Below are 25,226 nucleotides of genomic sequence, written 5' to 3' on the forward strand. Positions count from 1 at the left end.
TTGAACAGCTGCCTCACAGAGCCAGAGACCCCGGTTCGATCCTGAACTCGGGTGTTGTCTGTGTGCAGTTTGCACGTTCTTCCTGCGACTGCATGGATTTCTTCCGGGTGCTCCGGTTTCCTCTCACGTCCCAGCGATGTTCGGGTTTGTGGGTTAAATGACCTCTGCAAATTGTCCTCAGTGTGTGGGGAGTGGATGCGAAAGTGGGATAGCATAGAAACACTGTGAACGAGTGATTGATGGTTGGCATGCACTTGATGGGCTGAAGGGCATGTGTCCCTGCTGTATCTCTAAACTAAATTAAACTAAACTGCTGACAATCACTGCATCGGTGTTAACAGTGGTTTTAAAAAGAAAATCCAATGAAATGTAGCAATATTACCTCAATTATGCTCATGACGTGATTCTTTCAGTTCTGAAGTCTAAATTAGGACAGGGCCCTGCTGGAAATAACTTCCTCTACAGCAAGTGGCACAAGCTGTTGCGTTCCACCCCAGGGGTTTTAGAAACTAACTGGAAGAACAGGACCTGCACCTCTCCTGAACCGGAGCCAAAATACCTGTGGCTGGAAACCCCCGACATATCCCCTACACCTTCTCTAGTCTGGCTGGACTTACAAACGTCCTCCTGTGTGGTATGTGTCCCCTGGTAGGTATGAGCCATCGAACTCCAGATTAATGTGCACCTTCGCAACCGTGAAATACTGATGCAGATACAGATATAAACTTGGAAACAGGCCTTTAGGCCCACCGAGTCCATGCTGACCATCAATTACCTGTGCACTTGTTCTATGGAATCCACCTGCACATCCTACACACTAGGGGCAATTTACAGAAGCCAATTAACCTGGAAGTCTTCGGATTGTGAGAGGAAACTGGAGCACCCAGAGAGAACCCCACATGGTCACAGGGAGAACGCGCAAACTCCAAACAGAGAGCGGGCATAATCAGGATTGAACCCGGGTCTCTGGTGCCGTGAGGCAGCAGCTCTACCGTTGTGCCACTGTGCCACCCGTTACTTGGCCATGGCCTGCTTCACATTACCTGTTGCAGGCTTTCGTGACTTCACAGGTATTTGGTTTGTCGAGAGGCTGCACTACCCCAAAGGTCAATCTTATTTCCGAGTGTTCATTTAAAGTTTCCAAATATTTCCAGGTATAATTTATATATGGATGTAATCCTTGCAATTGTGATGGTTATGGCCAGCTGCAGATAGCTCCAGGATCACCCCACTAAATATCTCTCCTTCTCTTACCTCATTAAATTAAAAAATCAGCTTAGTTTAGAGATGCAGCTCTGAAATGGGCCATTTGACCCACTGAGTCCACGCCGACCAGCGATCCCCATACATTAGCACTATCCCACACAGTAGGGACAATTAACCTGTACATCGTTGGAATGTGGGAGGAAACTGGAGACCCAGAGGAAACCCACACAGGTCATGGGGAGAACGTACAAAATCCATACAGACAGCACCCGTAGTCAGGATTGAACCCGGGTCTCTGGTGCAGTAATTATGCACTCATTAGGTCCTTTTGTGGTTCAGTACTTTTGTTTAATACCACTGCTGTGAAGCACCATAGGATATTCTATTACATTAAACACATGCAAATTATAATTCCAGTATTGCTACTCAATTACAGGGTGATGCAGCACTACAAGGAAGAATGTGAGCAAAAGCCTAATCTCAGCTCTCCAACTGATATTTACTGTAACCACACACAATAATAAAAGTGTGCAACTTGTGTAGACTTTGCCCTCCACAACCTGAAGAACCTTTTTTACTCAGAATGGGGTTGGTACATGGAACACGCTGCCAGAGGAGGTGTTGTTGTAGGTACCATAAAAAGCATTTCAAAAAGAGTGCATTGAAAGGAAGGGTTTAGAGGGATATGGGCCAAACAAGGGCAAATGTGACTAGTGTAGCTGGGGCACCTTGGTCAGCATAAACGAGTTGGGCCAAATGGCCTTTTCTTGCGCTGCAATGGCTCTAATGACGCGTGACATGTTCTTGTATTTTAGTTATCCCCGTTCAAAAGGTTCATCCATTTTAAAGAGTTCCACATTCTACCCCTGAGCTTTAGTCTATTTAATGGCATTTTTTCCGTATGATCCTACATGGTTTCACCACGCGGTTATTCACGCTGCTATTCACGCTGCTACTGAGCAACCTGAACATCAAGCCATTGGGTCTATTATTAAAGAGGAAATACGTCTTCCTCTGCACAGACTGCCAACACAGTTGCTCAGCAGGCGGAACGCCACAAAGTCTCCCGTGTGTCCGTGCTGGATATTCTAAAATGCCCTGTTAATGAAGTCAACAGAAGAGGGATCGCTTACCTGAGGAATTCAGCTTAAACAATAAACTTCTTTCTTGCTGTTGTTTTTGTCTCTCTGTAGGCGGGAGTGTCAGTGATGTAGGTAGGTGTGCCACAGGGCAAAGGCTGCAGCTTTCTGTAATCTTCCCGAAACTGTTTGCCGTGGTAGATCTCCACAAGTTGAATGTTGGCTAATCTTTAACCAAGCATTCGAACCGAACTTTGTTTCTGCCTTTCCAGTGGCAGTGAACTACAAGTAGTAATTACGCAATGTGTAATCGCACTCACCAGCAGGTTTGAGAAGCTCTCCACCTGATAGCTGAGAATGTTGCAGGAAACAATGCTTATATTAAAATGTGAGCGGCGTGTGAGTTTTGGTTGTGTGTGTGTGTCTGCAGTGTGACAAGTTCTGACCTTCTCTGCCTTGCCAACAACACTTCCTGTAAGTCTACCCATTCCAGCACGGCACAGCTTCAAGGCACAACACTAAACATCGAGGAGAAACAGTTGACGTTCACCAGGTAATTGTTGGGTAAGTATGGGTGGATACTACATCGCTTCAGAGGAATGTTACTGCGGGACATTTCTCACTTATTATCCGCAGTAAAGCAGCGAAATACTGCAAATGCAAAATTAACCCTGAAGGTGTCACAGAATCAAGAGTCAATTGTGTTTAGTTTTCACTTATTCATCATCGTTGAAAACATCACTTATGATTCAGGGAAATTAAATCATAAGCTTCTTGTTGCAGCTTTAGGTGCAAAAAAATAATGATATACGTACAATGTTATCAGTTACTTTAAAGAAATTAGACCATGATAGTGCAAAAAGCTAATCACGTAGGGCAAACAGAGTAGTGCAAAGTCTATTTAAGAAATAACAGCAGATGTAGGAAAAATCGAAGGTAGACAAAAATGCTGGAGAAACTCAGCAAGTGAGGCAGCATCTATGTGACTGTGTATGTGACAAAGTCTGGTCATTCAGTGTGAATATAGAGTTGTGCAGCAGAATAGTTTAAGAACCTTGTTGGGTGGCACAGTGGCGCAGCAGTAGAGTTGCAGCCTCACAGCGCCAGAGATCCGGGTTCGATCCTGACTATGGGTGCTGTCGGTATGAAGTTTGTACGTTCGACCTGTGGCCACATGGGTTTTCTCTGGGTGCTCCAGTTTCCTGCCACACTCCAAAGACGTATAGGTTCATTAAATTTGTAACTTGTCCTTAATGCGTAGGATGGTGCTAGTGTATGGGGTGATCGCTGGCCAGCACGGACCCGGTGGGCTGAAGGGTCTGTTTCCTTGCTGTATCTCGAAAGTCTAAAGGAAGCTGTTCTTGAACCTGGAGGTACTACTCCTGAGGATTATACCTTCTCACTGATGGTAGCAGTGAGAAGTGAATGTGGCCAGGCCGGTGTGGGTCTGTGATGATAGTAGCTGCCTTTTTAGACAATAGACAATAGACAATAGGTGCAGGAGTAGGCCATTTGGCCCTTCGAGCCAGCACCACCATTCAATGTGATCATGGCTGATCATCCCCAATCAGTACCCCGTTCCTGCTTTCTCCCCATATCCCCTGACTCTGCTATCTTCAAGAGCCCTATCTAGCTCTCTCTTGAAAGCATCCAGAGAACCGGCCTCCACCGCCCTCTGTGGCAGAGAGCAGCATCTCTTGAGCTGCACCTCTTGAGACACCATCTCCTGAAAATGATGGTGGGGAGATCTGTACATGGGATAGACCGGCCGTGAGTGGCCATTGGATGATTAAGGTAAACAATTTTTCATTAGTTCATAAGGCATAGGAGCAGAAGTAGGCCATTCAGCCCATCGAGTCTACTCTGCCATTCAGTCATGGCTGATCTATCTTTCCCTCTCAACCTCATTCTTCTCCCGTAACCCTATTGTTTTATTTATGGTTATTGTTAATACTGCAAACAACAATTCCACGCTCATTCCTAGTGCCAGTCCAACAAAGCATTTAATTTGATGTCACTCAGGACTTTAAGGCCTGTGCTCTCCATATAAGTGCTTCCTCCTCTCTTCCTTGTGGAGAGGAATTTGAAGCAAGAGAGCCAGTTATGCTCATATTCACGGCTGCCACTGGGCATTGTCCCCATCACCCTACCTCTACATCTGTAACCATAATATACGCTACAATCCATAATCAGGAAAACTGATTACATAATCTGGGTTAAAGAGACAATGCAGTACATTTGAAATTTTTATTTTTTGTCTGATATGTTAAATTAAGGACCCATCTGAGATTAGAGTTTAGAGATACTGTGTGGAAACAGGCCCTTTGGCCCACCGAGTCCATGCCAACCACTGACCACTGATTACCGTACACTAGGTCTGTGTTATCCCACTTTCGCTTTCTGCACACTGGATGATTGAAATGTATAAAATCATGAGAGGAATAGATCGGGTAGATGTCCCTTGCCCAGAGTAAGTGAATCGAGGATCAGAGGACATAGGTTTACGGTGAAGGGGAAGAGATATAACAGGAATCTGAGGGGTAACTTTTTCACCCAAAGGGTGGTGGGTGTATGGAACAAACTGCCAGAGGAGATAGTTGGGGCAGGGACTATCCCAACATTTTAGAAACAGTCAGACACGTACATGGATAGTAGACACAAAAGCTGGAGAAACTCAGCGGGTGAGGCAGCATCTATGGAGAGAAGGAATGGAGTCTGAAGAAGGGTCTCAACCCAAAACGTCGCCTTTTCCTTCTCTCCATAGATGCTGCCTCACCCGCTGAATTTCTCCAGCTTTTGGGTCTACCTTTGATTTTATCCAGCAACTGCAGTTCTTTCTCACACAGGTAAATGGATAGGACAGGTTTGGAGTGATATGGACAAACCTTGGGCAGGTGGGACTAGTGTAGCTGGGACATGTTGGCCACTGTGGGCAGGTTGGGCCGAAGAGTCTGTTTCCACACTGTATCACTCTATGACTCTATGACTTTATGACTAGGGGCAATTTACAGAAGCCCACGTCTTTGGAATGTGGGAGTAAAACCCACACGGCCACAGGGAGAACATGCAAACTCCGCACAAACATCACCCTTAATCAGGATTGAACCTGGGTCTCTGGAACTGTGAGGCTGCAGCTAAACCGTTGGTAAGTGTTAAAGACTTCATGACAATATCCGAAGAGCACAGAGGTCTGGTCAACCTTCTTCCATCTTCGACGGCCACCAATGGCCTCTGCCCCATGGTAATCCGTTTGACATGGAAATTATTTTGTTATGTTCGGGTTTTATGAAGAGTAGTTCTAAATTATCCGATCAACACTTTTGAAAGATATTCCACTCGTGACGTGGATGGGTCAGACAGCTGGTAAAATGTTGTGATGGAGTTAACATCGATCCAGCCACAGGTGGCAGAAGAGATGATTTTTTAAAAAGCCTTGTGATCCTTGCACAGATCAGACGGAACAGCGAGGATTGGGTGGGTGGTGTATTTCACATCTGTGTATTGATTTTAAAAAGCTATTAGCGGCAAACCTGGAGCTATGGGTTAACTAATAAATGTATTACCATTTCAGAATGAACAATGATTTATCATGGTGGACCAAAGGAGAACACTTACCTTACACTTTCCGGAAGATTTGAAAACTAACTATGGAACAATAGATTAATTTCTTCTATAGCAAATTAATAAAAATACAAATCCTCAATAGAAGATATTTAGCATCTGGCCTCAAAGGGTGATAGAGGCCTTTCATAGAAATTAAAGAAACACACAGCACAGAAGCAGATCCACGTTCAGGTTAAGCAGAGGTTCACTTGCACCTCCTCCAACCTCATCTACTGTTCAAGATGTGATCTCTTATACATCGGTGAGACCAAACATAGACTAGGCATTCGTTTCGCTGAACACTTTTTCTGAGTCCACCTAGACCTACCTGATCCCCTGGTTGCTAAACAGTTTAATTCCCCTTCCCATTCCCACGCTGACTATTCTGTTCTAGGCCTCCTCCATTGTCAGTGTGAGGCCAAATGCAAATTGGAGGAACAGCATCTCATATTTCGCTTGGGCAGTGGTATGGATATTGATTTGTCCAACTTCAAGTAGCCCCTACATTCCCTCTCTCTCCATCCCTCCCCCACCCAAGTCGCACCAGCTTCTCGTTCTCACCCAATTGTTTCCTTCATTGTTACTTTTTTTGCATATCTTTCATTCATTTGTTCTATATTGCTCTACAACAGCGACTATATCTCTCCTTTTCCTTTTCCGTGACTTTCAGTCTGAAGAAGGGTCTCGACCCGAAATGTCACCCATTCCTTCTCTCCAGAGATCCCGCTGAGTTACTCCAGCATTTTGTGTCTATCTTTGGTTTAAACCAGCATCTGCAGTTCCTTCACCCACATTCTTCATGCTGACCTAATGCCTATCAATGTTAAACCTATATGCCTGCATTAGGCCCATATTCATCTCAACCTTTCCTGTACCCTTCATATGTCTGTTGAATGCTGCAATTGTATCTGCTTTCACCACCTTCTCTTCAGCTTGTTCCAGACTTGCTAATTCAAGCATCTCCATACTCTTCATAGCATTGCCACACTCTTCCTGTGGTGTGGTGATCAGGCTACACAGAGTATTGTAGATGTGGCTTAGCCATGTTGTATCCAAAACAAAAAGCAAAAACAAAACCGTTATACAAGGAAAACTGAGCAGGTCAGGCAGCATATGTGGAGGGAGAAACGTTCATCTCTGCTCTGCGACAAGGCCAACAACCTGAAACATTAACTGACTCTTTCGCCACACATGCTGCCCGACCTACTGAGTATTTTCAAAATGTTCTTTTTTTTCTTGTTTTATACAATAATGGCCCAATTTCGTTGAAGTGTTATTTCCCACCTGGGACAATAAAAATAGGATTTTAAATGCCGTCCCAATCATCTTAGTTTTATCTTTCCTGCCACCTTAAGGGATCGGCAGTCATGCACTCCAAGGTCTCCCTGCTACTCGACACTTAGTGTCCTCATGTCCACAATTTGCATTTTTTCATGTGCAATCTCTCCCACAATCTCACCTCTCATCCACTCAGAATTACCAAAGGCCATTCCTAACTTGATTTCAGCCTTGCCCCCATTTAACCTCTCGAACCCATTCATAAACCTCCCAGTAATTCTCTACTATCAATCTCTCGGCATGGTGGTGCAGCAGTGGAGTTGTTGTCTTACAGCACCAGAGAACAGGGTTCGATCCTGACTCCGGGTACTGATTGTATGGAGTTTGTACATTCTCCCCATGACCTATGTGGGGGTTCTCCGGGATCTCCGGTTTTCTGCCACATTCCAAAGATGTGCGGGTTTGTAGGCTAATTGGCATTGGTAAAATTGGAAATGTTCCCTAGAATGTGTACGATATTGTTAGTGTGCGGGCATCACTGGCCGGCATGCACTCAGTAGGCCGAAGGACCCGTTTCCATGTTGTATCTCTAAACTCAACTCACAAGAGAGGTTTTATTTTGTCTTCTCAAAATGAAATGGAAATCCAAACACTTGGAATCTTTAAACTTGAATCACTGAATCCCCTCAGCCAGGCCTAACATTTGGGCTTCAGGTCTGAGATTGTTTTCTGGGCAATAAAGTCAATTTCCGCAATCTAATCAAGCCAGGGCTGATTTACAGGGTTGGGAGGAAGCTCGATATGAGCTCAAAAACAATATTCAACGTCCTGCTGACTGGAATGATTATCGACCTCTGAACTTTGCTGTCAACACAGTCATGTGACCTGGCAGGCTAGAGTGGGAAAAGATAATGATATGAAATAGTTCTCCGGCCAGACAACGTTTCCTGTCATAAAATGCATTAAACTGGAAAGCAAAGCAATTTTTTTCCTTACTCTAATATCTCCTCCTTGTTACAGGAATTCCTGTTATGGAACCCAGCCCTTCAGTGCTACTTGGCACAAGGTTAGTAAGCAGCTCTATAAGCAGCATGAGACAACAAGACAGTGATTAACTCACTCACTCCTGTTACACCTAGGTCAGTAATCAGTTCCAAGCGTCCAAAATGGCGCCCAACACCGGCGACTATTTGCCTGCTAGCCACTAGAAGCAGATCTACAATCTCACATTACAATTGCTCCACACTGTAAATCTGTATCTATCCACTGTATATCCCGTATTGTCTTTCTGCTCCTTTAGCAGGGAATTCCACAGGTTAGTAACCATCGCCATCAGTGCTGTGAGGGATTAGACAAAGAAAGGAGTAGGGTCTGATGTAAAATGGTGGGGAATCTATTGAGCAATCTTTCTCCTGAACGACTAATATCACAGTTCTGGATCCTAATCACAAAGCAGGCATTAACTTAACAATAGACAATAGACAATAGGTGCTGGAGTAGGCCGTTCGGCCCTTTGAGCCAGCGCCGGCACTCAATATGATCATGGCTGGTCATCCACAATCAGTACCCCGTTCCTGCCTTCTCGCCATATCCCCTGACTCCGCTATCTTGAAGAGCTCCATCTAACTCTCTCTTGAAAGCATCCAGAGAATTGGCCTCCACTGCCTTCTGAGGCAGAGAATTCCACAGATTCACAACCATCTGTGTGAAAAAGTTATTCCTCATCTCCGTTCTCAATGGCTTACCCCTGAGGTATGGATTCTCCCGAAGGACTTCTTCAACCCTGAAGAAACCCTGAGATATTAAGGCTACACATTTCTTAACCAAGGCCATTGAGGGAAGTACAAGGACATATTCTGAAAGCTCAGCCTTGTAGTTGATGGCAGGAACACGTCAGGGTTCTGAGGTGTCATGTTCATAAGTTCATGAGTTATAGGAGCAGAATTAGACTGTTTGGATCATCAAGTCTACTCAGCCATTCAACCATGGCTGATCTATCTTTCCCACTCAACCCCATTCTCCTGCCTTCTCCCCAAAACTCTTGACACCCGTACTAATCAAGAAACTGTCTATCTCCACCTTAAAAATATCCAGTGACTTGGCCTCCACAGCCGTCTGTGGCAATAAATCCCACAGATTCATCATCCTCTGACTACAGAAATTCCTCCTCATTTTCTTTCTAAAGGTTCATCCTTTTATTCTGAGGCTATGGGCTCTGGTCTCTACTCTGTCAAAAAATCCAGCACCCAGTGGCCAGAGATTTCTCTCGGGGAAATGGGTAATTTGTTTGCTCACTGTAAACTGCGGGCATTTCAGCAAATGGTTGTACTCGACTCTTATTCATGTACCCCCAATGAAGTTGAAGCAACTGGACGTGCAGAAAGGCAAGTGTTACTTTAAGGCTTATGGGAAACTAAAGTTGAATATTCCCCAGCTCTCTCACCGCTCAATTTTCTCCCCCTCTTCCTCATCAGTAACATTTTTTAAAAAGTCCGCAAAACCAATCTTTTCGTAAATGATACCAGTCTTTGCTCTGTTTTGCCTTCTATTTTTGATACTCTGCACTGCTTTAGGGCATTTATCATGTGATGTACACTGTTGTTCAATGTGGTGTCATTACTGTGAATCTGGACACCAAATGCCATTCACATTCAGTCAGTGTTAGACACTACTGTTCAGCTGTAATTGAAGTGTGAATTCAAAGGGCAAAATTCTCATGTTTGGATAAACTGTTGGTCATGAAACTGAATTTCCTTTGATCTAATCAAATCGGTTTTCACAGTGAAAGCGCATTTGGGCTGCTGTTGGAGGAAGTTCTCTTTTCCAAGATTCGTTCCAGGCCCTTTTATCTTGTCCCCTTCTCTGGGAGCGTAGGGAGCAGTGGGCAGAGCACACTCGTTTCCTCACAGTGAAAGTTATGCTTTCATGAAAGACATTTAAACAATCACGCTGATATCTCAAGGATCTGGCTGCTTCCTCGTGGAAGAGAGAGACTTGTCAACTGTGCAGTGGTTTGCTGCTGCCAGTTAGCTACTGATTGAAGAGGTGACATTGCTTTTAGTTGGCGTTCAAAGCTCAGATGTGGGGTTGGAAGGTTATATTCATATGCCATTTCCCAGTTGCATTGTGAAAAACGTCCCATTACCTTTGTTCCCATCTGTTGTCTGGCTGAAATCTTTGAATCTTTGGGGAAATTCTTTTAATCGCACCCTTCTTGATTAAACCTGTGCCATAATTTCAGTCAATTAGTCAATCTTTCAATATTTCTTACATAGAGTCATACAGCATTGAAAAAGGCCCCATTTAGTTCAATTTAGTTCAGTTTAGAAACATAGAAATTAGGTGCAGGAGTAGGCCATTCGGCCCTTCGAGCCTGCACCGCAAGTTTATTGTCACGTGTACTGAGGTACAGTGAAAAGCTTCTGTTGCATGCTAACCAGTCAATGGAAAGACAATACCTGGTTACAATCGAGCCATGTGCAGATACATGATAAGGGAATAATGTTTAGTGCAAGGTAAAGCCAGTAAAGTCCGATCAAAGATAGTCCGAGGGACACCAATGGGGTAGATAATAGATCTGTAGTAGTAGTAGATAGTATCTACACTAGTCCCACCTGCCTGATTTTGGTCATTATCCCTCTAAACCTACCCTATCCATATACCTGCCAAAATGTTTCTTAAATGTTGCGATAGTACCTGCCTCAACTACCTCTCCGGCACCTCATTCCATACACCCACCATCCTTTGTGTAAAAAGGTTAACCCTCAGGTTCCTATTAAATCATCCCACCCTCACACTAAACCTATGTCCTCTGGTTCTTGATTCCCTTACTCTGAGCGAAATAATCTGTACATTTACCTAATCTATTTCTCTCACAATTGTGTACACCTCTTTAAGATCACTCCTCATCCTCCTGCGCTACAAGGAATAAACCTCCAGCCAGCTCAACCTTGACGACAGGTTGTAGCTCAGTCCCGACATTGTCCACTTAAGCTCCTCTCTTCGTATTCCATTTCTTGAATGACTCTTTCTCACCATATCATTTGCCACCCCCTTTAAGACCCAACTTCCATTTTCCTTAAGCGATTTATGACATGAATTTTAATGTTAAGTTATAGTGTTAATCAAAGTTGTTGCTATTGAAAACAACTAGCAATTTGAACTCTGACATAAATAAGTACAAGAGTTTGGGGAATTTGCACTGAAACTGCTTGCAAAATTTGTAGTTAGTTATTATTGGTGGACAACTGAAATGTTATCAGCAAGAGTTATTTTTGCAAATGTAGCACTGAACTCCGCACAGCAATAAAATTGTAACAACTCTTCAATGTTCAGTTATCATTCCACCAAGACCAGGTTGTGACAGGACTCATTGTAGCCATGGTTAGAATAGGAATAAAAGTCCTGGTTTCTTGAGAATTATTGCTCTTGACATTGAGATAGAATTTGACTTGTTTAAGTTCCTTGGTGTCACACTCAGTTTTTCTAAAATAGAATGTGTTACCAAGGAACTTATACCAAATTAATGACATTAATTAACTCCTGTATATCGGCAAGACCAAGCGCGAGCTCGGCGATCGTTTCGCTGAACACCTCCACTCAGTGTGCCTAAATCTATCTGATCTCCCGGTTGCTCAACACTTTAATTCCTCCTCCCATTCCCTCACTGACCTTTCTGTTCTGGGCCTCCTCCATTGTCAGAGTGAGGCCCAATGGAAGCTGGAGGAACAGCACCTCATATTTTGCTTGGGCAGCTTACACCCCAGCGGTATGAACATTGACTTCTCTAACTTCAAGTAACCCTTGCTTTCCCTCTCTCTCCATCCCCTCCCCCTCCCAGTTCTCCCACCAGTCTTACTGTCTCCAACTACATTTTATCTCTGTTCCGCCCACTCCCCTGACATCAATCTGAAGAAGGGTCTCGACCCTAAACATCACCCATTTCTTCTCTCCTGAGATGGTGCCTGTCCCGCTGAGTTACTCCAGCATTTTGTGTCTATCTTCCAAATTAATGGCAATTGGGTTCAAGGAGAACACTTTCTATTGGCTGGAACAAACTACAGTAGGTTCACAAGAACATTATTATTGTTAACGGATGTCAAACATTTCAGCCTTTGGGACAACCCGACCATAGACCCTGATCCTCAGCCCAACTACTTTCAGTGGCTTCATCAAAAATCCTCCCGCCAACATAAGGATCAAAATCGGATGATTGCTGATCATCACACAATATTTAGTCCCACTTAAAGCTCCTTAAATGAATGGAGAAATAGCAGATGGAGTCAATCCAAGCAAGTGCGAGGTGTTGCACTCTGTGAGGTCTAATGTGAGGGTAAAACATATAGTTAATGGCATGGTCCTCAATAGCATTGATGTACAGAAGGACCGTGGGGTCCAAGTCCACAACTCCCTGAAAGTGGTAACACAATGAGTTAGAGTGGTAAAGAAAGCATATGGTATGCTTGCCTTCATAGGTTGGGGCATTAAGTATGTGAGCCAGCATGGCATGGTGCAGCTCTATGGGACTTTGGTTAGGCCACATTTGGAATCGTGCATGCATTCTGGTCGCCCCATTACAGGAAGGATATGGAAGCTTTGGAGAGGGGGCAGAGGAGATTTACCAGAATGTTGCCTGGACCATGGGACATTAGCTATAGGGGAAAGGTTGGACAGATTTGGATTGTTTTCACTGGAACACTGAAGGTTGCAGGGAGACCTAATAAAAAGTATGTAAAATTATGAGAGGCACAGATAGTCAAGATGGAAAAAAATCAAATACCAGTGGGCAGGTGGGAGGCAAAGTGTAAATGAGATGTGCGGGGCAGCTTTATTTACACAGAGGATGGTGAGTGCCTGGAACATGCTGCTGGGGTTGGTAGTTGAGGCAGACACAATAGAAACTTTTAAGAGGCTTTTGGATAGGCATATGGATATACAGGGAGTGGAGGGATATGGATTATGCGGAGGTAGATAAGAGATGGTCAGCACATGGACATTGTGGGCTGAAGGGCCTGTCCTTGTGTTGTGCTATTATATTTTCTATGACAAATCAGTCCATATAGTATCCAATAAAACTTGTACAAATTACAGTCTTAAGCTGAAAATTACCACGTAATATTCACACCACAAAATTACCTGTCTCCTGCATGTGAATGCATAGTCATCCATCATTGAAAGTTAATCGCATTATCATTACTGAATCTCTATCGTCAAGGGTGTTTAATTGTCCTATATACCAACAATGAACAAGGAAAATCTTACTAGCAGTAGCTTAATCAACGTATAAAAATAATATTCATAGATAACATATAATAAATTAAAAATTGATAAATCACTAACACCAGTACTAGTGCAAAAAAAAATTGACTTCCTTAGTGCAATCAAAAATAGCCCATAGCTCTTGTGTAGCGTTCAAGAGCCTGATGGTTGTTGGGAAGAAGCTATTTTTGAACGTATTGCTCACCTTCTTCCGGATGGTAGGAGTGAAATGAGGGTGTGGGTTTAAAAAAAAAAAATGTTTTAATACATTTTTATTAGAGGCATCTGCATATCATAATCCAAACCAGTACAGACTTTGTTTAATGGTTACATATTAAATATCCAGGTTTCCAGGGACCCAGTTACCAAAATGGCTGGGATCCTCCTTTATCGGTTACCTATTAACATTGCCTCTAATTATTTATTTATATTTATAGATAGAAAAAAAGAAAGAAAGAAAGAAAGAAATTAGAAAAATAGGATAAACTATCAATAATACAACTTGGGAGATAGGTCCGTAGGTCAGAGAACACAACTATTCATCTAGTCCTGGGTTCAGGCTTCAGTCCAGCCTCCGTGCCAGTCCGATCTACCCCTTCAAGTAATCTATAAATGGAGACCATATTCTAATGAATAATTCTGTGTTGTCAATTAAGACATATCTAATTTTTTCCAAATGTAAGGTCTCCGACATCTCCATAATCCACATCTTGATTGTGAGGGTTGTTGGGTTTTTCCAAAATTTTAATATCAATTTTTTCCCAATTATTATACTGTAATCAAGGAAATTTCTTTGGTAGGGGTGGTGTGGGTTTTGACAATGCTGGCAGCCTTTTCGAGGCAGCACCTCCTGCAGATCCCTTCGATGGTGGGGAGGTCTGTACTTGTGATGGACCGTTAGCAACATCCGGGGGTTAACCACAGTGCCAAATAAAAGTGACAACATGAATACACGGGGCCACAAGAACAATTAAACACTGGATATGCTGCGGCGTGATCGCTTGATTTCCGCAACCTTTCCAAAATACACAAGATAAGTGTGATTGAATACTCTCCACTTAACTGGACTCTGTCAACACTGGCAAAGCCTGAAGTAAGTTGATAAGAGTGTGGGAAAGATAATCAGGATTAATGATTTGCGCCCCATTCTCCACTTCAACCATTCAATCCACCTACGATCTGAGCCACGTAGCAAAGCTTCTTCAATGATCTCTCAAACCTACCTGAGAGAATGATGAAGACAGCAGGCATAAGTAACACCACCATATGACCAGTTCCTCTCCATGTCGCTCACCCTATAGACTTGGACATTTATCATTATTTCTTCATTGTCACTGGGTTAAGTCATGGAACTCCCTAACTGGTAGAACTCTTGGAACGGCAGCATAGTGGCGCAGCGGTAGAGTTGCTGCCTTAAAGGGCCAGAGACCCACGTTCGATCCTGACCACAGATGCTGTCTGTACATTTTCCTCCGTGACCATATGGGTTTTCCCTGGGTGTTCGGGTTTCCTTCCACGTTCAAAAGACGTACTGATTTGTAAGTTAATTTGCTTTAAATTAAATTAAGTAAATTGTCCCTAGTGTGTAGGATAGAGTGAGCATAAGGGGATCTGGACTTGGTGGGCTGAAGAGCCTGTTTCCAAGCTGTACCTCTAAACTAAACTAAACTAAAGGTGGCTCACCACTACAATGCAAGGGACAATTCATCATTGATGGGCCTGAATCATGGATTCCCTAAAGAGCATCACTCTGGGAGTGTCTTCGCCTGAGGACAACAGTGGGTCTAGAACAGATGATAGTTCAACACCACTTTCTCAAGACCAGTCAGAGATGAGCAATAAATGTTGGCGTGCCATCAATACTCATAACCCGTAAATGAATAAACCATATGAAGACTACATTGTCAGCTTTTAGGGAAGGTGAGAAAATTATGGTCCAACCAGTTAATCCAGCTGGTTGAGTTAAATTAAGTTAATCCAGTTCAGTCAGAGGGCGGTGAATCTGTGGAATGTATTGCCACAGATGACCGTGGAGGCGAGGTCAATGGATATTTTTAAGGCGGAGATTGACAGATTTAGCAGGAGTGTCAGCGGTTATGGGGCGAAGGCAGGAGAATGGGATTGAGGGAGAAAGATGGATCAGCCACGATTGAATTGCGGAGTAGACTTGATGGGCCAAATGTCTCCTAGAACTTATGGACCTAAAGATCCCATAAATGTTAGTATGAACCCATTGTGAGGTAGTCTGGGACATGAAGGGATTATATAAATGCCAGTTTCATTTTTAACTGATGTTAGTTTGAAATTTATGGCAACAGGGGCAATGCCCAGAGTGAAGTTTGATCCTATCTCTTATTTCTTCTGTCCTTGATGTGACTTTAACAGTCTCCAGGAAACTTGTACATGGCTTGGACCAGTTTAAACGTGGTATAAATGTAAATTGTCCCTCGTGTGTGTGTGTAGGATAGTTTTAGTGTGCGGGGATCATTGGTCGGTGGGGACTCGGTGGGCCGAAGGGCCTGTTTCCGCGTTGTGTCTCTAAACTAAACTAAAATGTAATAGGAAGATGAAGGGGATCTTTGAGGATGGTACGTATATGAAATGAACCACCAGAGGAAGTTGTTGAGGCAGGTGAAATAGCATTATTTAAAGACATTTTAACAGTACGTAGATTAGAAAGGTTTAGAGGGATATGGGTCAAACAGGTAAATGGAATTAGCTTATTCACCTAATTAGCTTGGACAAGTTAGGCCAAAGGGCTTGCTTCCATGCTGTAAGACTCTATGATAATAATCCATTTGAGCAAGGCCATTTATTTCCTTACCAATGCAAATTATAGCTCGAGAATGTAACCTTCAGCTGCCAATGAATTAACATTTTGGAATCAGGAGCATTTTGTACATTGTACATGGCTGAGCAGCTTTGTACATTGTCATTTAACGGAACACACTGTGGACAATGGTAGAATTGGTAGGCCAGCTACTGAGCTCACTGCGGACTGCTCGAATGCCCGCAAGATATGTTAAGACTAATAGGCCCGTCCCACTTAGGCGATTTTTTTCAGCGAATGCGGGCGACTGTCACAGTCATAGCAGGTCACCGAAAAAGTGGCGACTGGACCCCCCCTACGACAATGTCTACGACAACCTACCACCTCGTCGAAGTCAAACTACGGCAAGCTACCAACAACCAGCGACCCAAACATCGCGACTTAGGACGTCCACCTACGACCACGCCTATGACAACCTACGACCACACAGGTGACAGCATACAACAACCAAAGTCAACCTATGTCCACCTACGACAAGCTACGACAAGCAACGACCCTGTCGGCGACAACTGAAGACAACTGAAGACATTTCAGTCGTCGGTACCTGTCGCTGGTTGATGTAGGTAGTCACCAATGGAATTCACCAAAGTCAGCTACGACAAGCAACGACCCTGTTGGCAACAACCAACGTCAACTGGCAACAACCAACATCATCCTGGCAACAACCTATGACAGCACCTACGACAGGCTACGTCAAGCCAACAGTCGCCGAAAAGTTTTGAACATTTCAAAATCCAGCAGCAATCAGAAAAACGTTACGACTTTAGCAGACTACTCACAACCATATAGGGGTCACCTCGCGACCATATGAAAACAGCCTAGTCGCCTGTAGTTGCCGAAAAAAATCGCCTAAGTGGGACAGGGACATAACAGTGAAACGTTGCCTTCTCCAGTACTTAGCTATTGAAATGCTCACTCTTCAGGTGTCTCAGTAGTGATATTGGTGATATCTGGCAGCAACCCTTTACTGGAGGCATCAATCGCTCTGCAGGAGTCTGATGAAGGGTCTCAACCCGAAACGTCACCTATTCCTTTTCTCCAGAGTTGCTGCCTGACCCGCTGAATTACTCCAGCATTTTGTGTCTATCTTTGGTGTAAATCCAGCATCTGCAGTTCCTTCTTCCACATTCACCAGAGTTGATGTCATTCAGCCCATCAAGTCTACTCCACCATACAATCATGGCTAATCTATCCTTCCCACTCTAACCCATCCCCTGCATTCTCCCCATTACCCCTGACACCCGTGCTAATCAAGAATGTATAAATCTCTGCTTTAAAAATATCCACTGACTTGGCCTCCACAGCCTTCTGTGGCAATGAGTTCCATAGATTCACCATCCTCTGACTAAAGAAATCCCTCCTCATCACCTTTCCAAAGATATGATATTCTTTGGATAAAACCTCCAGCCGTGCCTGTACAGTGCAGGTCAAGTTCACATTGATCCTCACTTTCCCTGTGTTGGGATCTTTGCAAAGAACCACACAGATCACACAGAGCTGGATGGATTTAAGAGAGAGTTAGATAGAAGTCTAGGGGCTAGTGGAGTCAACGGATATGGGGAGAATGCAGGCACGGGTTATTGATAGGGGACGATCAGCCATGATCACAATGAATGGCGGTGCTGTCTCGAAGGGCCGAATGGCCTCCTCCTGCACCTATTTTCTATGTTTCTATCACTGCCGAATTTGCTTCTTACTGAAGCCACCCAGGCGTAGGATTCACGAAGAAATGCTTTCATCCACTTTAATTTTAATGAGCAATTGGTGACATTGTGGGTGCCGGGATTTTCCAGAGTTCCAGCTATTTTCTACCTTCACGTATCCATTTGGGTTCCCCATAATTACGTAAAACCATAGTAACATAGAAAATAGCTGCATGAGTAGGCCATTCCGTCTGAGCACTGACATTCAATATGATCATGACTGATCATCCAAAATCGTTCCTGCTTTATCCCCATATCCCTTGATTCCTTTAACCCTAAGAGTTAAATCTAACTCTCTCTTGAAAACATCTAGTAAATTGGCCTCTACTGCCTTCTGCGGCAGAGAATTCCACAGATTCAAAACTCTGGGTGAAAACGTTTTTCCTCATCTCAGTCCTAAATGGCCTACCCCTCACCTTTAAACTGTGATCCCTTGTTCTTGACTCCCCCAACATCAGGAACATTTTTCCAGCATCTAGCCTGTCCCACCCTTTAAGAATTTTATATGTTTTATAAGATTCCCTCTCATCCTAAATTCTAGTGAATACAATCCCAGTCGACCCATTCTTTCATCTTAAGTCCCGGCATCCCGGGAATTAACCTCGTGAAACTACGCTGCACTCCATCAATAGCAAGAATGTCTTTCCTCAAATTAGGAGTCCAAAACTGCACGCAATACTCCGGGTGCAGTCTCACCAGTGCACTGTACATCTACAGTAGGACTTCCTTGCTCCTAAACTCAAGTCCTCTCGCAATGAAGTCCAACATGCTATTAGCTTTCTTCTCTGCCTGCTTACCCAGCACTTTCCTTCATACAAACTGTTTACTTTTAAGGAAGGGAAATTGTTTGTGTGAAGGAAAGATCTGTTTTCCACTCAAAAGTATACCAGCATCCGTAGTTACTTATGTCTCAGTATTTTCTGCAGTGTGGGTACTGCATTGTTGCTTGTTGTATATGGTGCAAACTAGCTAATCAACGACAACAAGTGCTGCCGGGGGTAGTGTGACAAGGAGACCTGGAATCTAAGGAACATGAGGTGCAATCTGAAAAATCTCAGCAGGAACCAGGATGACAAGAAGAGTTACCAAGGGGAAGATCCAGCAGATAGTGAAACTAGGCTTGCTCTTCCTCTCCCCACATCATCTTCCTCCTCCATGGTTGTCGAGTATGTATGTCTTGCTTTGCAATGGTCATGAGGTGAATGTCAAGAGGTGACATCAGAACAAATTGGCGCAGAGCACACTGTTGGAAGGCAAGAGAGCCTGGTCCCATCTCAGGTCATTACTTTGTTGGCTGGGAATTGATTGCATATTTGCATGCTGCACTGCCACACAAAAAATGGGTGAAATCCAATCTCCAGGAATTAGTTTTCTGAATGTTAGATGAAGATTTACTATTCACTCACAGTTTAGCTTAGTTTAGTTTTGTTTAGAGATACAGCGATGTAAGTCTGCAGAAGTGTTTTGACCTGAAATGTCACCTATTCCTTTTCTGCAGAAATGCTGCCTGAGTAACTCCAGCATTTGGTGTCCATCTTCAGTGGAAACAGGCCGCGAGTCCGCGCCAACCATCGATCACCCGTTCACTAGTTCTATCCTGCACACCAGGGACAATTTACAGAAGCCAATTAACCAACACACACGCATGACTTTGAAATGTGGAAGGAAACTGGGGCACCCAGAGAAGACCCACGAGGTCATAGGGAGAACGTTGAAACTCTGTACAGACAGCACCCATGGTCAGGATCGAACCTGGGTCTCTGGTGCTGTAAGGCAGCAACTCTACCATAACGCCACTGTACCACCGCAAGGTGTGGATGCTGCTCGCAATTAATGCCCACCATTTATTGTTTCCCCCTGATTGTCTTGAGTTGAGGAGGTTCTTGAATTTGGGTCTGTGGTTGTGTGAGAAGGAACTGCAGATGCTGATTTAAACCGAAGACAAACACAAAAGTCTGTGGTTTCATGGGCCAGACAGCAGAAGGACAGCAGATTTATTTCCGTGAAAGACATTTATGAACTGAATTGGGTTTAGAGACAATCTGATATTTCATGTTTATGGGTGGTAAGATCAGCTTTTTTGTTGAAATTCCAGATTTATTTGATGGTTTTAATTTTTCATTCCCCGGCTGTATTGGTAGACTGTGAACTCATATCTTTTGATCAATGCTCCAGAATTCTTCCTGTTAGTCTGTAACATAACCATTACATTACTGTGGGTTGTAACAGCTGTCAAAAACCATTTGGGAAATGAGGAGCCAAAGCATTAATTGATTTGCTTTAATTAACTATTACAATGAATTTCCATTTAATGGCTTAATTATAGTTAGCAAAAAATTGTCCTATAACATTTAAGAATGTATAATTTTTATGGATGTTAATTGTATTACATTATTGTGAATAGCTTTGGGAATACTCTGTAATGACAATAGCTAATTGTAGACCCATAGGGAGAGGATTCTAAGCGAGTGAAAACTGTTGTATAACTAAGAGTCCATAATGTACTCACCTTAATAATGTTAAGACCATTAATCTTTGTAGATAAGATCAAACAACCTATTGCACATTCTCATTAATGCCTCCATCCTGTGTGTTATAATTTTCCCTTCTCTTTACTTGCTGTTAGAGTAAGAAAAGCCACTGGTGTGAATATTGACAGGTAGCTTTGACAATAATGCATTTAGTCTGCCTGTATTATTAAAATCAGTCCTTCTGCAAATTGAGGGATTAGTGTCAGATTCCACATCATAGCCTGATATATGCAGAGTTATTTAAGAAAACTGAATCTACTGAATTATGATCACTTACTATCTTATCTTCAGTGTCAGGACAATGAGGCAAATGCTACTTTTTAAGTTTTCTACCATGTTAAATTCATCATGCATTACACCAAACTATGCTGATAAGGGAATAGAATGAAATTGGTACAGCTTCGGATGTTTATCAGTCCAGCAAGTCTATGCCAGCCACAGGTAAACCAATCCTGTCTATTAGATTCCCTTGCCTTTTCTCCACAGCAGTCTCAGTCATTCTCTCTCAATTCCTTTTTGAAAGTGCTGATTGCTCCCATGATGAGTTATGGGCCTGTCCCACTTACATGACTTTTTCGGCGACTGCCGGCACCCATCCATCATAGGTTGTTGTAGGTCGGCGAAAATTTTCAACATGTTGAACATTCAGCGGCGACTAGAAAGACACTACGACTCTTTGGGTGACAGAGGAGACTACTCACGACCATACAGGCGACACCCTGGTGACATGACGCGGGGTGAAGCCTGTATGGTCGTGAGTAGTCAGTCACCCAAAGAGTCACACCTTGTTCTGGTCGCCGCTGGATTGTCAACATATTGAAAATTTTCGGCGACCTGCAACAACCTATGACGGGTGCCGGCAGGTGCCGAAAAGGTTGCGTAAGTGGAACAGGCCCATTAAAGATAAATCTCTGAATAAACTAGAAGATTTTCCTCAAATCCATTTTACAGCATTTGGCTAACATTTGAAACCTGTGTCCTCTAATAGTTGAACCATCTGCTCTCCCTGGGGATAGCTCTTCTCTGTTTGACTAAATTAGTCATGAACTTGAACATCTTTCTCCTTTATTTTGTTCTGTAATGAACAACACATGGATTCTCCTACACCATGCCAAACACGGCCACTGTATCCAAAGCGTCATTATGTTTTATATGTCACAGGTACAGTAACATTTATTTTGATATGCAGTTCAGTACAAGTATCACTATACATATGCACTTCGATACATCTTAGATAAGCATCACAGATACAGGACAAGTGTACAGCAGTAGTGCACTGAGACAGTGTACAGAGTAACCAATTTGGTGCCATTTTCAAGTCCATGTTGTTGTAAGTGCAGGGTTCTTAGCCTGACCATGAAGGCCCGTTGTCCTGGTGGCGTAGCAGGGTCGGCCTAGCCGTTTGTATCCACCACCGCAGCTCCACTGCTGTAGGCCGGGTCCAGTCCATGTGCCTCTTGGAGCGGTGCCCGGCCCAGCCGAGCCCCAGGTTATTGCAGGGCCTCCAGCGGCCCACGCCACCTTCGAGGCACTGCACTCCCTCCCACAGCTGGTCTGCTTAAGTAATCAGCAATAGTTGCACTGCCATACGTTGAATAGCTCTCACTTTTAAATGCACATCATCCATTTGATCCAAAATTTGGTCTGCTGCTTGGTTAGTGAGGAAGAAATCATATTTTATTTCCCTCTACACTTTGAACCTTAAATGAAGGGCACTGTCAGCAGGGGAATATCATCACACTTTAAGAGTTAAGACATACTGCTTAGTCCAGGGAGCTTTTAGAATACTTGAGATTGAATAGTTAGAAGAGTTATCAGGAGAATACTAAACTAAACATTCTTAGGTAACTAAGAGTATTAGTTATTGTGTAAGTGTAGTATTTGCAGACATAACCGTGAAATAGCCAAGCCAATGTGATGTCTCATGACCCAATTGTTGACCCGTTCTTTAATTTCCCATCAAAAGCAGAAGAAACCAGTCTAACAAAATACCAACTATCTTCAAAGGACAGCTGTCATGCTGTTTCTTCACACCAGAGAATAATTCCAAGCGTTTTAATTGGGTTCCACTGTGAGATCATTCACTGCACACATGAGTTAATGTTTTAAAAATTGCTTCAAGCAATGAGGATATTTGCTAAAACCTTATAATAACTGATTGCAGGGAACGTAAATGATCCTGAGCACCACTGCTCCCTGTTAAACACTACACATTTTGGTGCCCAACTCAGTATTTCTTTTCAAGTATATTCCTGGGGAGGTCCTGTATGGTCATTATTCCAATACCTGTCAATACATGAAGAACAATATGCAGTAAAATGGCTTGAGAATTGTGAACTTACTGCATGTTTGTCACTTTGTTTGGAGTCTTTTCTATTTTGTTCAGCCTGGTCTCAAATAACATGAGAAAGAAGAAACCATTGATTCACTGAAATGCGTTACTAAATAAGATAGCATGTGTGGAGCCAATCTTCATAACATTCCGGTCACACATAACCAAAGCAGATCACTAATTATTCCATGGTGCTAGCTCACTGCCTTAGTCAAGGGAAGAGAAAGCTCCACAGTACTTATTAATTATTATAAAAGTACCTCACTAAACCTATGTTAGATAACTCGAAAAATACCAAAGTAACTCAGTGAGTCAGGCAGCATCTCTGGTGATAAAGAATAAGTGACGTTTTTCGAGTTGGATCCCTTCTTCAGACTGAACCACTGTGAAACTTATACCCTAACATTTCAAACATATACTGTAACATTATTAAAATCTTTTGGAAAAGGTGCAACATTTTCATCAACTCATTGAAATTCTTGGCCATGGTCATTCAAAATGGAGAGCGATGGTCACTGAGAAACTGGAGTCTCTACAAGAAAAGCACGCAGGAGGCGATGCAGAAAGAGTAGAAGAGATGTACACTACCTCCACCTATCCATCCACCTGCCTTGTTAGGTATCACCTATCCCATCTGCAGTAGATCTGACTTTGGCCTCATTGACCACCTCAAAGCTCACCAAACTCGAAAGGAAGCAAGTTATCTTCAACCCTGAGGAATTGCCATAGAAGATCTAGTTAGCCCATTTTGTTTGTGTTCCAGGATTGAAGCACAATATTAATATTGTAGCATAATATTGAACACTTAATGTTTAGTTTAGTTTAGAGATACAGCACGGAAACAGGCCCTTTGGCCTACCGAGTCCGTGCCGACCAGTGATCCCCGCACACTAACACTATCCTAGTAAACCATTGATGAGGTGTTTGTACAGTAATCAACCAGAACCAGAACCTATATACATGCAGGACAATTTACAATTTTACCGAAGATAGTTGACCTACAAACCTGTACGTCTTTGGAGTGAAGAACCCCAAGCTCCCGGGGAAAACCCCAAGCTGGTCACAGGAAAATGTACAAACTCTTTATAGACAAGTACTAATAGTCAGGATCGAACCCGGGTCTCAGTCGCTGTAAGCGGTGAAGGCAGCAACCGTACTGCTGCACCATCATGCCGCCCCACTGTGATTGTGATGAATGTGATCGAGTCATTGTAGTCACACTGTGCTTAATGGGCCTTTGAAAAGCAGACATTTCTGGGTGTAACTAGGCCACACAGGATCACAAATGGTTAGACAATAGACAGCAGGAGTAGGCCATTCGGCCCTTCGAACCAGCACCGCCATTCAATGTGACCATGGCTGATTATCCCCAATCAGTACCCCATTCCTGCCTTTTCCCCATATCCACTGACTGCTATTTTTAAGAGCCCTATCTAGCTCTCTCTTGAAAGCATCCAGAGACCCTGCCTCCACCACCCTCTGAGGCAGAGAATTTCACAGACTCACAACTCTGTGTGAAAAAGTGTTTCCACATCTCCGTTCTAAATTGCTTACCCCTTATTCTTAAACTGTGGCCCCTAGTTCTGGACTCCCTCAACATCGGGAACATGTTTCCTGCCTCTAGCGTGTCCAAAATAGTCTTATATGTTCCAATAAGATACCCTCTCATCCTTCTAAACTTCAGAGTACACAAGCCCAGCTGCTCCATTCTCTCAGCATATGACAGTCCCGCTATCCTGGGAATTAACCTTGTAAACTTATGCTGCACTCCCTCAATAGCAAGAATGTCCTTCCTCAAATTAGGGGACCAAAATTGCACACAATACTCCAGGTGTGGTCTCACTAGGGACCCATACAACAGCAGAAGGACCTCTTTGCTCCTATACTCTATAACTATAACTCCTATTGTTATGAAGGCCAACAGGCCATTCGCTTTCTTCACTGCCTGCTGTACCTGCATGCTGACTTTCATTGACTGATGAACAAGGACCCCCATAACCCGTTGTACTTCCCCTTTTCTCAACTTGACACCATTTAGATAATAAGAACCATCTGTAGTCCTGTAGTGTACATGTTACACATTGACCATTCTGCCTGACAAGTCAGCAATGGCTCCATTTGAAGAACAATCCACTCAATCCCACGCTCTTTCCACACTAGTCAAATCTGATCTCCAAACTGTAGCTCATGGGGGAATGGGCGAGGATAAATGTTGATGCATTTAGTGCTTACCTGGATCTTGTGTTCTACGGCTCATGTCTTTGTTTTCATTAGTCAGGGGGTGGTGAATTTGTGGAATTCTTTGCCGCTGAAAGATGTGGAGGCAAAGTCAGTGGATATATTTAAGGCAGAGGTAGATAGATTCTTGATTAGTACCGTAGTCAGAGGTTATGAGGAGAAGGCAGG

At 43.4% G+C, this 25,226-nt stretch overlaps 1 protein-coding gene and 1 long non-coding RNA gene across 2 annotated transcripts in view; one reads left to right on the forward strand and one right to left on the reverse strand.

Moving 5' to 3' along the window:
• The window catches only part of c10h1orf210 (chromosome 10 C1orf210 homolog), a 19,732-nt gene extending 17,014 nt beyond the window's left edge, over nucleotides 1-2,718 (reverse strand). Inside the window, exon 1 of the mRNA XM_055641498.1 lies at nucleotides 2,340-2,718. The gene's annotated coding sequence lies outside the window, so the exon portion shown is untranslated. The remainder of the gene's footprint in view (nucleotides 1-2,339) is intronic.
• On the forward strand, nucleotides 2,719-20,700 carry LOC129700799 (uncharacterized). Its single transcript, XR_008724105.1, has 3 exons — nucleotides 2,719-2,849; nucleotides 5,857-8,232; nucleotides 19,456-20,700. It is a non-coding gene; the product is annotated as an uncharacterized LOC129700799 (long non-coding RNA).
• Nucleotides 20,701-25,226: the final 4,526 nt, after the last annotated feature.

Source organism: Leucoraja erinacea, chromosome 10 (genome assembly GCF_028641065.1).
Source record: "Leucoraja erinacea ecotype New England chromosome 10, Leri_hhj_1, whole genome shotgun sequence".
NCBI classification, from domain to species: Eukaryota; Metazoa; Chordata; class Chondrichthyes; order Rajiformes; family Rajidae; genus Leucoraja; species Leucoraja erinaceus.